This window comes from Microtus pennsylvanicus, chromosome 3 (assembly GCF_037038515.1).
Source record: "Microtus pennsylvanicus isolate mMicPen1 chromosome 3, mMicPen1.hap1, whole genome shotgun sequence".
NCBI classification, from domain to species: Eukaryota; Metazoa; Chordata; class Mammalia; order Rodentia; family Cricetidae; genus Microtus; species Microtus pennsylvanicus.
Window position 1 is genome coordinate 113,687,746 of NC_134581.1, and position 8,639 is coordinate 113,696,384.

Here is an 8,639-nt window from a genome sequence, read left to right on the forward strand (position 1 = left end):
TGTTTGAATTTGCCCGGGGTGCTCAGTTGGCATATGCTGCTGTTGCACCCACAGGCACCTGTGTGATCAATAAAGACACCTCTTGCTGATTGCATCTGTTGGCCTGGATTATTGAGTCTGGGGGATCTCTCCCACTGCCCTTGAAAACGAGGGCCTTTCAGTATTTGGACTGAAGCAACTCCTAGAGGAGGGAGCTTTGAAATGGAGCTTTCTGCCCAACATTCCAAAAATGGACGCCAGTGTAGACTGCCCTGGCGCAAGAGCATACAATAATCTTCATTGATCAAAATGTTATTGATAACTATATAAGTGGTGAGTCCCAAGGCACAGGCAAAATAGAATCCTTCAGGTGCAGAAATATAAGAAAAAGAAATATTAACAATAAATGTCTGATTGCAGGTATACTGCAATGGTTGAGGGAAGCGCAAGGCTGGTCCCCTAAGGCATAGCCCTATGCCAGAGACCTGGCTTATCATAAGACCTTCACCATTAACAGGATGCCACCTTACATGCTTTGTATCATTAGTTAAATTGGGGGAGCCAAAAGCAGCCACACCTTCATAAAAGGGGGGGCTTTGGTGAAAAGCAAACCCAGCATTCCTTATATAGGGAATTACTAATAGCATGTAAAGCAACTATAGAAGCATTGACCATAGATAGAATAAGATCAGCAGAAGAGGGAAGTCCTTGGGGCAAGGTGGGTTGAAAGGGAGGGGCCGTTACAGAGGAACTATTGGTAGCGGTTTGTTTGTGAGTTGAAGGACGACTAAGTTGCTCACTGATCAGAAAATGTAATGCCTTATTGGGCCTACCACGGTAACCGTGGATTGGGGGACTGATTTTAGTAACTTTATTTTAAAAGTCACCCCAAAGTCTCTTCCGCTCTTATAGAGACTGAGCCCCCATTCTATTCCTCTAGAACTGATCCAATGAAATTTTTTTCCTGCTTCTGTAAAGGAGATTACTAAGGGGTTACACCAGCTATTAGGCACACATCGAGCAGCTAAGCTTTGCATTGGACATTTTCTCTTAATTTGAATATAATCCCAGGAAGAAGAGGGATTCCAATATGTATCCCCAGTAGTTTCACAGCCCCATGAGGCACAGAAATAATCAGGACTAAATCCACATTTGGAGGCCAGGGAGCGATCTCTGTGGAACACTCCGGGGCAAACATATATTGGTGTGAAAGAGAGGAAGCGCCTGCTAAATCTACTGGTATAGCCAGGCTGCTTCTTGAAATCGTATGTATTTTCTGGAGCCTGTGTTAAAGGGAGAAACTTATCGTGCACTCCCCAATCTGAATGGTCTCCCAGAACCAATTTGCAGAGCTCTACCTCTAAAGGGCCCCAATCAGGAGTTGCGGCTATAGTGGAGGAGGAGTTAGCGATGTCACCTGCTTCATTTATGACTAGCCAGGTAAAATTGAAAAATTGATATGGGGGTGTTGCTCCTCCAATATAGCGGGCCCAAATTAGAAGGACCCATAGCCACGGTGGTGTCAAGATTTTTGTCAGCATCTGAAAGAAAACACAAGAAGGGAAATTTTCTCAGGGTTTATTTTCCCTGGTTGGATTATACAATTTTATCAGACGCTCAGGGAGCCATCTGACATTTTGAGCCTTGGTATCATAAATACATGCATGGCCTTTTCTCCAAATAAGCACAGGGTTGGGGCCAGCCCAGGCACCCTACAAGGGGTCCTTCCAAAGGGCTTGTGCATAGGTAGATTGGGTAGAGGGGTGCCACAATCTGCCCGCAGCAGACCTCCCCTGATTGTCCAATGTTAGGAAATTGAGCACAAAGAGAGCATGGGCCAAGATTATCTTAGCATTACCTTTATGGGGTAAAGGGTCTCTTGTGCCATTAATTTAGAGATGGTATGCTTAAGTGTCTGATTGGCACATTCAACAATGCCCTGGCCTTGTGGATTGTAGGGAATACCAGTACAATGTTTTATATTTAACTGGGCACAGAATTGTTTAAATTTCTGGCTAGAATAACCAGGTCCATTGTCAGTCTTAAGTATTTTGGGTTGTCCCATTGCAGAAAATGTAAGAAATAAATGGGCAATAACCTGTTTAGTGGCTTCCCCTGTCTGAGCGGACGCATACAGGAAGCCACTATAAGTATCAATAGTAACATGAACATATTTAAGCTTACCAAAGGAAGGGATATGAGTAACATCCATTTGCCATAGTTCCCCTGGGATCAGGCCCGGAGGATTGACTCCCCAATGGGGTTCAGGCAAAAGGGTCACACAATTCTTGCAGTTTTTAACAATTTGTCTGGCTTGTTCTCTAGTTACACCAAATCTAAGATGCAAGATTGAGGCATTAAGATGATGAAGCAAGTGAGCAGCCTGAGCCTCCTGCACGGGATCCTGTACAGAGACGGAGGATACTAAACAAGTGCTCTTGTCTGCCAATTCATTTCCCCATGTCAAAGGTCCAGGCAAACCCGAATGTGCTCAAATATGGCCCACAAAAAATAAATATGAGTGGTCTCTAATTAATCTTTGAATTTTGGAAAACAATTGAAATGTAGGTGTTGAAGGCTGAATGGTAGGTACCATTTTGAACATATTGGCTATCAGAGAACAAATTAAATTCTTGGTGGCAGATCAATTGGAATATGGTGAATGCTGCATACAATTCTACCATCTGGGCAGATCTATATGGGGTATCAATAGAGTAGGCCGTATCATTAATAACATAGGAGGCTTTTCCATTTTTCGAACCATCTATAAAACAAGCAAGGCATTTGGGATGGGCCACAGGCATGTGTTCTTTAAAAATATAAAAGATGTGATATTAAGAAATTGGATAAGCTTGTTCCCTCGCATGTGAGTATCAAGCTTTCCGTGGAATCCAGCAAGTAACACAGCCCATTCATCATGCCTCTGCTGTAGCCAGGCAATTTGTTGTCCAGAATATGGGGTGACGATAATGTCAGGGTCACCGTCAAAATAGTGAACTGCAGTCTTAATTCCTGAAAACAGGATTTGGTTTATCAAGAAGGGATAGGGGGGCAAGACTTTGGGTGAGGTAGCAGGTGCGTGAACCTATAGAAGTGGTTGCTCCTCTTGCCACAGAAGTCCGGAAGGCATATAGTCAGTGATGAATACCAACAAATAAAGAATTTTTGCGGGATCAAAGTATCCTATGCCTTGCTGAGATATAGCTTCCTCTACTTTTACAAGTGAAGCTTCTGCCTCTGGTGTAAGACTCCTGGGAGAGCTGGGATTGGGGTCCCATTGTAATATGTTAAACAATGGTTTTAAATCTCCTGTTGTGAGTCAGAGATAAGGGCGTAGCCAATTAATATCGCCCAAGAGTTTTTGAAAATCATTTAAACAATTAATTTGGTTCTTTTAATATGAATCTTTTGTGTATGAATCAAGGTTGGGTCCAATTGAAATCCCAAAAATAAAAAGGGATAACAAGTTTAAATTTTCTCTGGAGGTATAATAAAACCTCTATCTTATAAGGCTAAAACTAAATCCTGAGCTATTTGATTTACTACCTCAATCTTATCCGCAGCTATCAATACATCATCCGTATAATGAAGAACATAAGCAGTGGGATATAGCAATCTTATGGGTTTCACAGATTGAGCTACAAAACACTGACACAGGGTGGGAGAGTTAGCCATGCCCTGGGGCAGGACTCGCCATTGAAACCGTGGATTTTGGCCAGCATGATTGATCATTGGAATAGAGAACGCAAATTGTTTACAATCAGCGGGATGCAAAGGGATAGAAAAAAAAAGCAATTTTTTATATCAATTTTTTATAACAATTTTATGAAATCCTTTGGGAATAGCAACTGGTGACGGCAAGCCAGGTTGTAAAGCCCCCATGGGCATCATGGTCTTATTAACCTCCCTTAGGTCCTGTAACAGTCTCCAGTCTCCATTTTTCTTTCTAATAACAAAAATGGGGGTGTTCCATGGGGATGTGGAGGGCTCAAGATGTCCCTGCTCTAGTTGTTCCTGCACCAACTGCAGGGCAGCCTGAACCTTTTCCTGAGGCATGGACCACTGGTCGATCCAGACTGGGTCATTAGTCCTCCAAGATATATCAGCCTGGAGTGCAGGAGGATCAGTGGTCTTTATGAGAAAAGGTCCGCACCTAAGCCTAAGCGACCTGGGCGCTGGTCAACAGCAATAGGGTCTGTAGGTCCCTGTTTTTCCTTTCCTAATCCTTTACCCGGGAGGAATCCCATATTAAGCATCTGTTTGGTGACAACTTCATTAGGGCTAAGCATAATAACTCCCATTTGTTTTAAGATGTCCCTTCCCCAGAGGTTAACCGGGAGGCCTGGGACTATAAAAGGCTGAATGGTGCCTGAATTGCCCTCTTTATCCTTCCAGGTTAACAACTTGGAGCTTTGTAGAGTACTCTGGGTTTGTCCTATACCTTGTAAGTGGGTGGCGTTGGAGTCTACAGGCCATGCCTTAGGCCAATATCTAGATGATAGAACAGTGGCATCTGCACCTGTGTCTAAAAGGCCCTGGAATTGCTTATTATTTAACCATAATGTCATCATAGGTCGAGTATCAGAAAGCTGTTGCACCCAATATATGTCAGAAGAGCTGGGGCTGGAGGCACCACGCTTGTTTCCTTGGCAGGGGAATTGTCCTATCATAGGCAATGGCAGGGCTTGTGCTATGCGATGTCCAGCTCTAAGAGTTAAGGGGCCCTCGGTAGCAGTGGCAAGCAATTTAATTTCTCCTTCATAATCAGCATCAACTATAGAGGAAATAACAGAGAGCCCCTTTAGAGAGCATGAAGCTTGCCCTATAATGAGATAAAACATGCCAGGAGGAGGAGGGCCATATAGACCGGTCTCTATAATTGTGGTCCCATCCTCAGGGGGCTATAATCCGGGTGGAGGAGGGACATAAGTCCAATCCTGTGCTCCCTGGGGTGGCCCTGAAAAGGGGTTTTGACGTTGGGTCATCTCCCTTATATTGGGTGTCGTGGTTCGAACTGGCTGGTACAAAGTTGGTGAGTAAGGGCCCCCGATTGGGGCCCCTTTCCCGTTTCCCTGAACCTCAGTGGCGGAGGCAGGGGTTAGGGGGTTGCCCAATATATCAGCCTTGGATTTGCACTCACTTGCCCAATGTATGCCCGCCTGCATCGGGGGCAGGGTCCCGGGGGACCACCCCTTCTATTCCCAGGACCGTTTTGATTATTCCCAACCATTTGTCGAGAGGGGCATTCCCTTGAAAAATGTCCCAATTGACCACAGATGAAACATGTCTTCCATTGGGGGCGAGAGTGTCCCCTTTGTCCCTGAAATACTGTGCCAATGGCCAGGCTGATTGACTTTGATAGCTGATGGCCAAAATTATCTACCTCATTACACACTTTAATCATACCAGAAACATCAATGTCCCTCATTTTTCCCCTTAATGCAGCTTTGCATGCAGTATTTGCGTTTTCGAAGGCTAGTTGTTTGACCAAAGTCCCTTTCATTTCCTCCGGCCCCAAGATCCTTTCTGCTGTTTCTTGGAGCCGACCCACGAACTGGGCATATGGCTCCTGAGGCCCGTGAATGATCTTAGTGAGTGGGGTGGTAGTGCCGCCAGTGGAGGGAACTGCCCTCCAGGCTGCCAGGGCTGCCTGCGCCATCTGGGAAAGTATTCCCGGTGACAATCCCCTTTGTCTCTCTTCATCTGCAAATTTACCCTGGCCAGCGATTTTATCAGCTATCCAGGAGGCAGTCTGACTTAGTGGGTTTTTTCTATTGTTGTTAGCAAAGACCTCAGCCCTATGGAGAAACTCAATCTTCCAGATCAGATATTGTCCTCTAGTTAGCACTGACTGAACCACCTTGCCCCATTCTATGGGCAACATAAATCCTTCCCCCGATAATCCCTCCAATATGGAAAGAGTAAAAGGTGCATGTATTCCATAGTTTTTAACAGCTGAGTGAAGGTCTTTAATATGTTTAATTTTTAATTTTTTATATATGGGCTGAAAGGTTTCACCTTCACTTTGTTCAGGCTCCTCCTCAGAATCAGAGGCCACCTGATTTTGATCATAATTCTCCTGGTCTTCTGTGGTATCAGGGTGGAGCTCAGCAGCTTCTGCTTGTCTAGCTCGTGACCGAGTCATAACTGGATAGGTCATTTTATGATTAAGTCTAGAGTTTTCTCGTTTGTCTAAAATCATGCCTTTTCCCATAGTGAATTGTAAGTCCTGAATCTGAAGAGGAAAGGTCTGAGAGTTCATGCTGTAATGTAAGCACTTGCTTGAGACCTCCTATTTGTGCCTTAAGGGCAGCTTTTGTATTAAACAATTCCTGAACCAAAGAAGTGGGTAAAGGCATGCTATTGGGAACGGTCAAAGCATATGGCGGCGGCTGCGGAGTCCTTTTTGGCTGACTAAGGAAGACGTGGGGAACCCTATCTCCTCTACCATACCTTCCTTCCTTATATCTAGCTGCTTCTAACTCATTTTCGGACTCTGAATCCAAAGGCTCCTCCAGACTTCGAATCCAATGCAATGATCCGAGTCCTGCTGGCTGGGTTTGGTTTCATTTTTAAAAGTGGCCAGCAATGGATAAATGCCTTTAGGCAATTTTTGACTCTTATCTCCAGCAGGCACAGTTTCCTCTTGGGGAGCTGCTGTAGAAGTAATAGGTCCTGGGGAGGGGTCCTCAGGGATACTAATAATAACGGAAGGACACGGGAAATGACACCCCTTCTCGATGTCTTTACGAGATGGTGGGTGGGATGCCTCTAAGAATTCAGTAACTATTGACAGGAGACAGGAACCGCCCCCTCCATTTTCTGGACTATTTATGATGTCCCTGATTGGGGACCAGTAAGTAAAAACAACTTCTGGCACAGAATCACCTGCTTTAATCATTTTACTAAGATTTTTACCCACACTGTCCCAAATGTTAGGGTGTATTTCTGGGCCAGTTAAAACAAACCAGGGGCATATTTCATCTATAAAACAGAAGAATTTAACTAAATCTCTTTTTTTTGACACATACTCCTCTCACCCTGAGTGATTACTTAAATTCCTGTATGAATTTCTCTTCCTTTGATAGTGATTGTCCCATGTCTTATTGGACGACAGTAATCCTGCACCTACCTTGTCCTGCAGATATGTCCTACAGCCGCAGAACCTTTTCTTTTCTTCTTGTTGTCGTCCTGGGACTGCGCGTCATCCGATAGTTAGCCGTGCTTTGAGTCACTGGTTCAGGCACCACTGTAGACTGCCCTGGCTGGTCAGTTAGTCTAGGGGTTGTAACCTGCCTGGCAGGTCAGTTATTCCAGGATCCCGGAGAGGCGCTATCTGAAAAGACATTGGTGGGAGAGAGGAAGAAGGCCAAGCAAGGTGTGTCAAAGCCTCCGTTTATTAGTGTCATGGTTGCAGCTTATATAGCCCCTGGATGAGGAATTTGGGTTGGGATGGGGGGCAGGAAGGAATCTTGCAGCGATGGTTTAAGCCAGTCACGTGGTCTTCGGCCAGGAGGTTATGATCGGTCAGGTCACAACTCCTCGGTCAGGAAGCCACAAGTTGACACACCTAGTTATCTAGATAGTTGGAATGTGGGGCGGGTTCCGCTAACAGATAGCTCTCAAAATAGTTGGGTGTGGGGTAGGCTCTACCAACAAAACAGTTCTAAATACCGTTGGGGTGTGGGGCTCTCTGCAAACTTCCCAGGACAATGGTCCCTGCAATATTTTTTGGGGGAAATGGCTCCTGACATGCCAGGGGCTGGTGTGTAACCCCCAAATGAAACAGTTTTTTCCCCAGAACAAAAACAAAGAGATTTTTCTGTGGTGTGTTTATTAACAATAAATGTCAAATTTTGATTATTTTAAGTTAAAAATTTAAAGTATTTCATGTTTATTTAAAGAGAAAGCTATTTTTATGATAAAAACACTTTTATTCAACTTTATAAATTTTTAAAAATCTTTTTACTTTTTTGAAGGCAGTTCTCCAACTTTATTTGAGATTCAGTAGGTTAGTTCTTATCCACATTGACTGTCTGTAGACTTTTGAATGTGGTAACAGACACGTAAGTTATCAATGTTTAGAGCTTGTTTGGTGAGTCCTCATCCTCATTACATTTTCTGGACAAATGTACCCGGATAAGGTATGGAACATTCCTTATTCCTTTGGCCTAGAGGGCTTTGTTGAGCCTGGTATCAATCTGCACATCTGGAGTCCCCATCTCCTTCATGGCAAATTTCCAGATTTCTTTGAGAGCCCTAGGGGCATGCTTCTGGATGCACTTTGAGTGCCCTAGGGGCAAACCATGGATGCGCTTGTGAATGTTGATGGTGTTTTCTTGGGTCACCACCTCGTTGATGGCAGAATAGCACTTCTTCTTCTCGCCACCCTTATTTGCAGGAGCCATGATTAAAGTGTAGCAAGTATGCGTCATAGTCTACACTTTTGTACTAGACAGCTCTCCCAAATATCATGGGCACTGACAACTCCAGCCCTGCATTCTGCTGGGGAATGAAAAGGACTTTATTTTAATAGAATTTGGAATGGTGTCAGAATTCAAGATTTCATTACTATAGCAACAGAGAACAATGGAAACACTAAATGTCAAACAAATTCAATGTTACCATAGTAACAATCAGTTGTATTAACAAATACATTT

At 44.1% G+C, this 8,639-nt stretch overlaps 1 pseudogene; it reads right to left on the reverse strand.

Moving 5' to 3' along the window:
• Window positions 1-7,941: 7,941 nt before the first annotated feature.
• On the reverse strand, window positions 7,942-8,387 carry LOC142847310 (large ribosomal subunit protein eL31-like; annotated as a pseudogene).
• Between the last annotated feature and the right edge of the window lie 252 nt (window positions 8,388-8,639).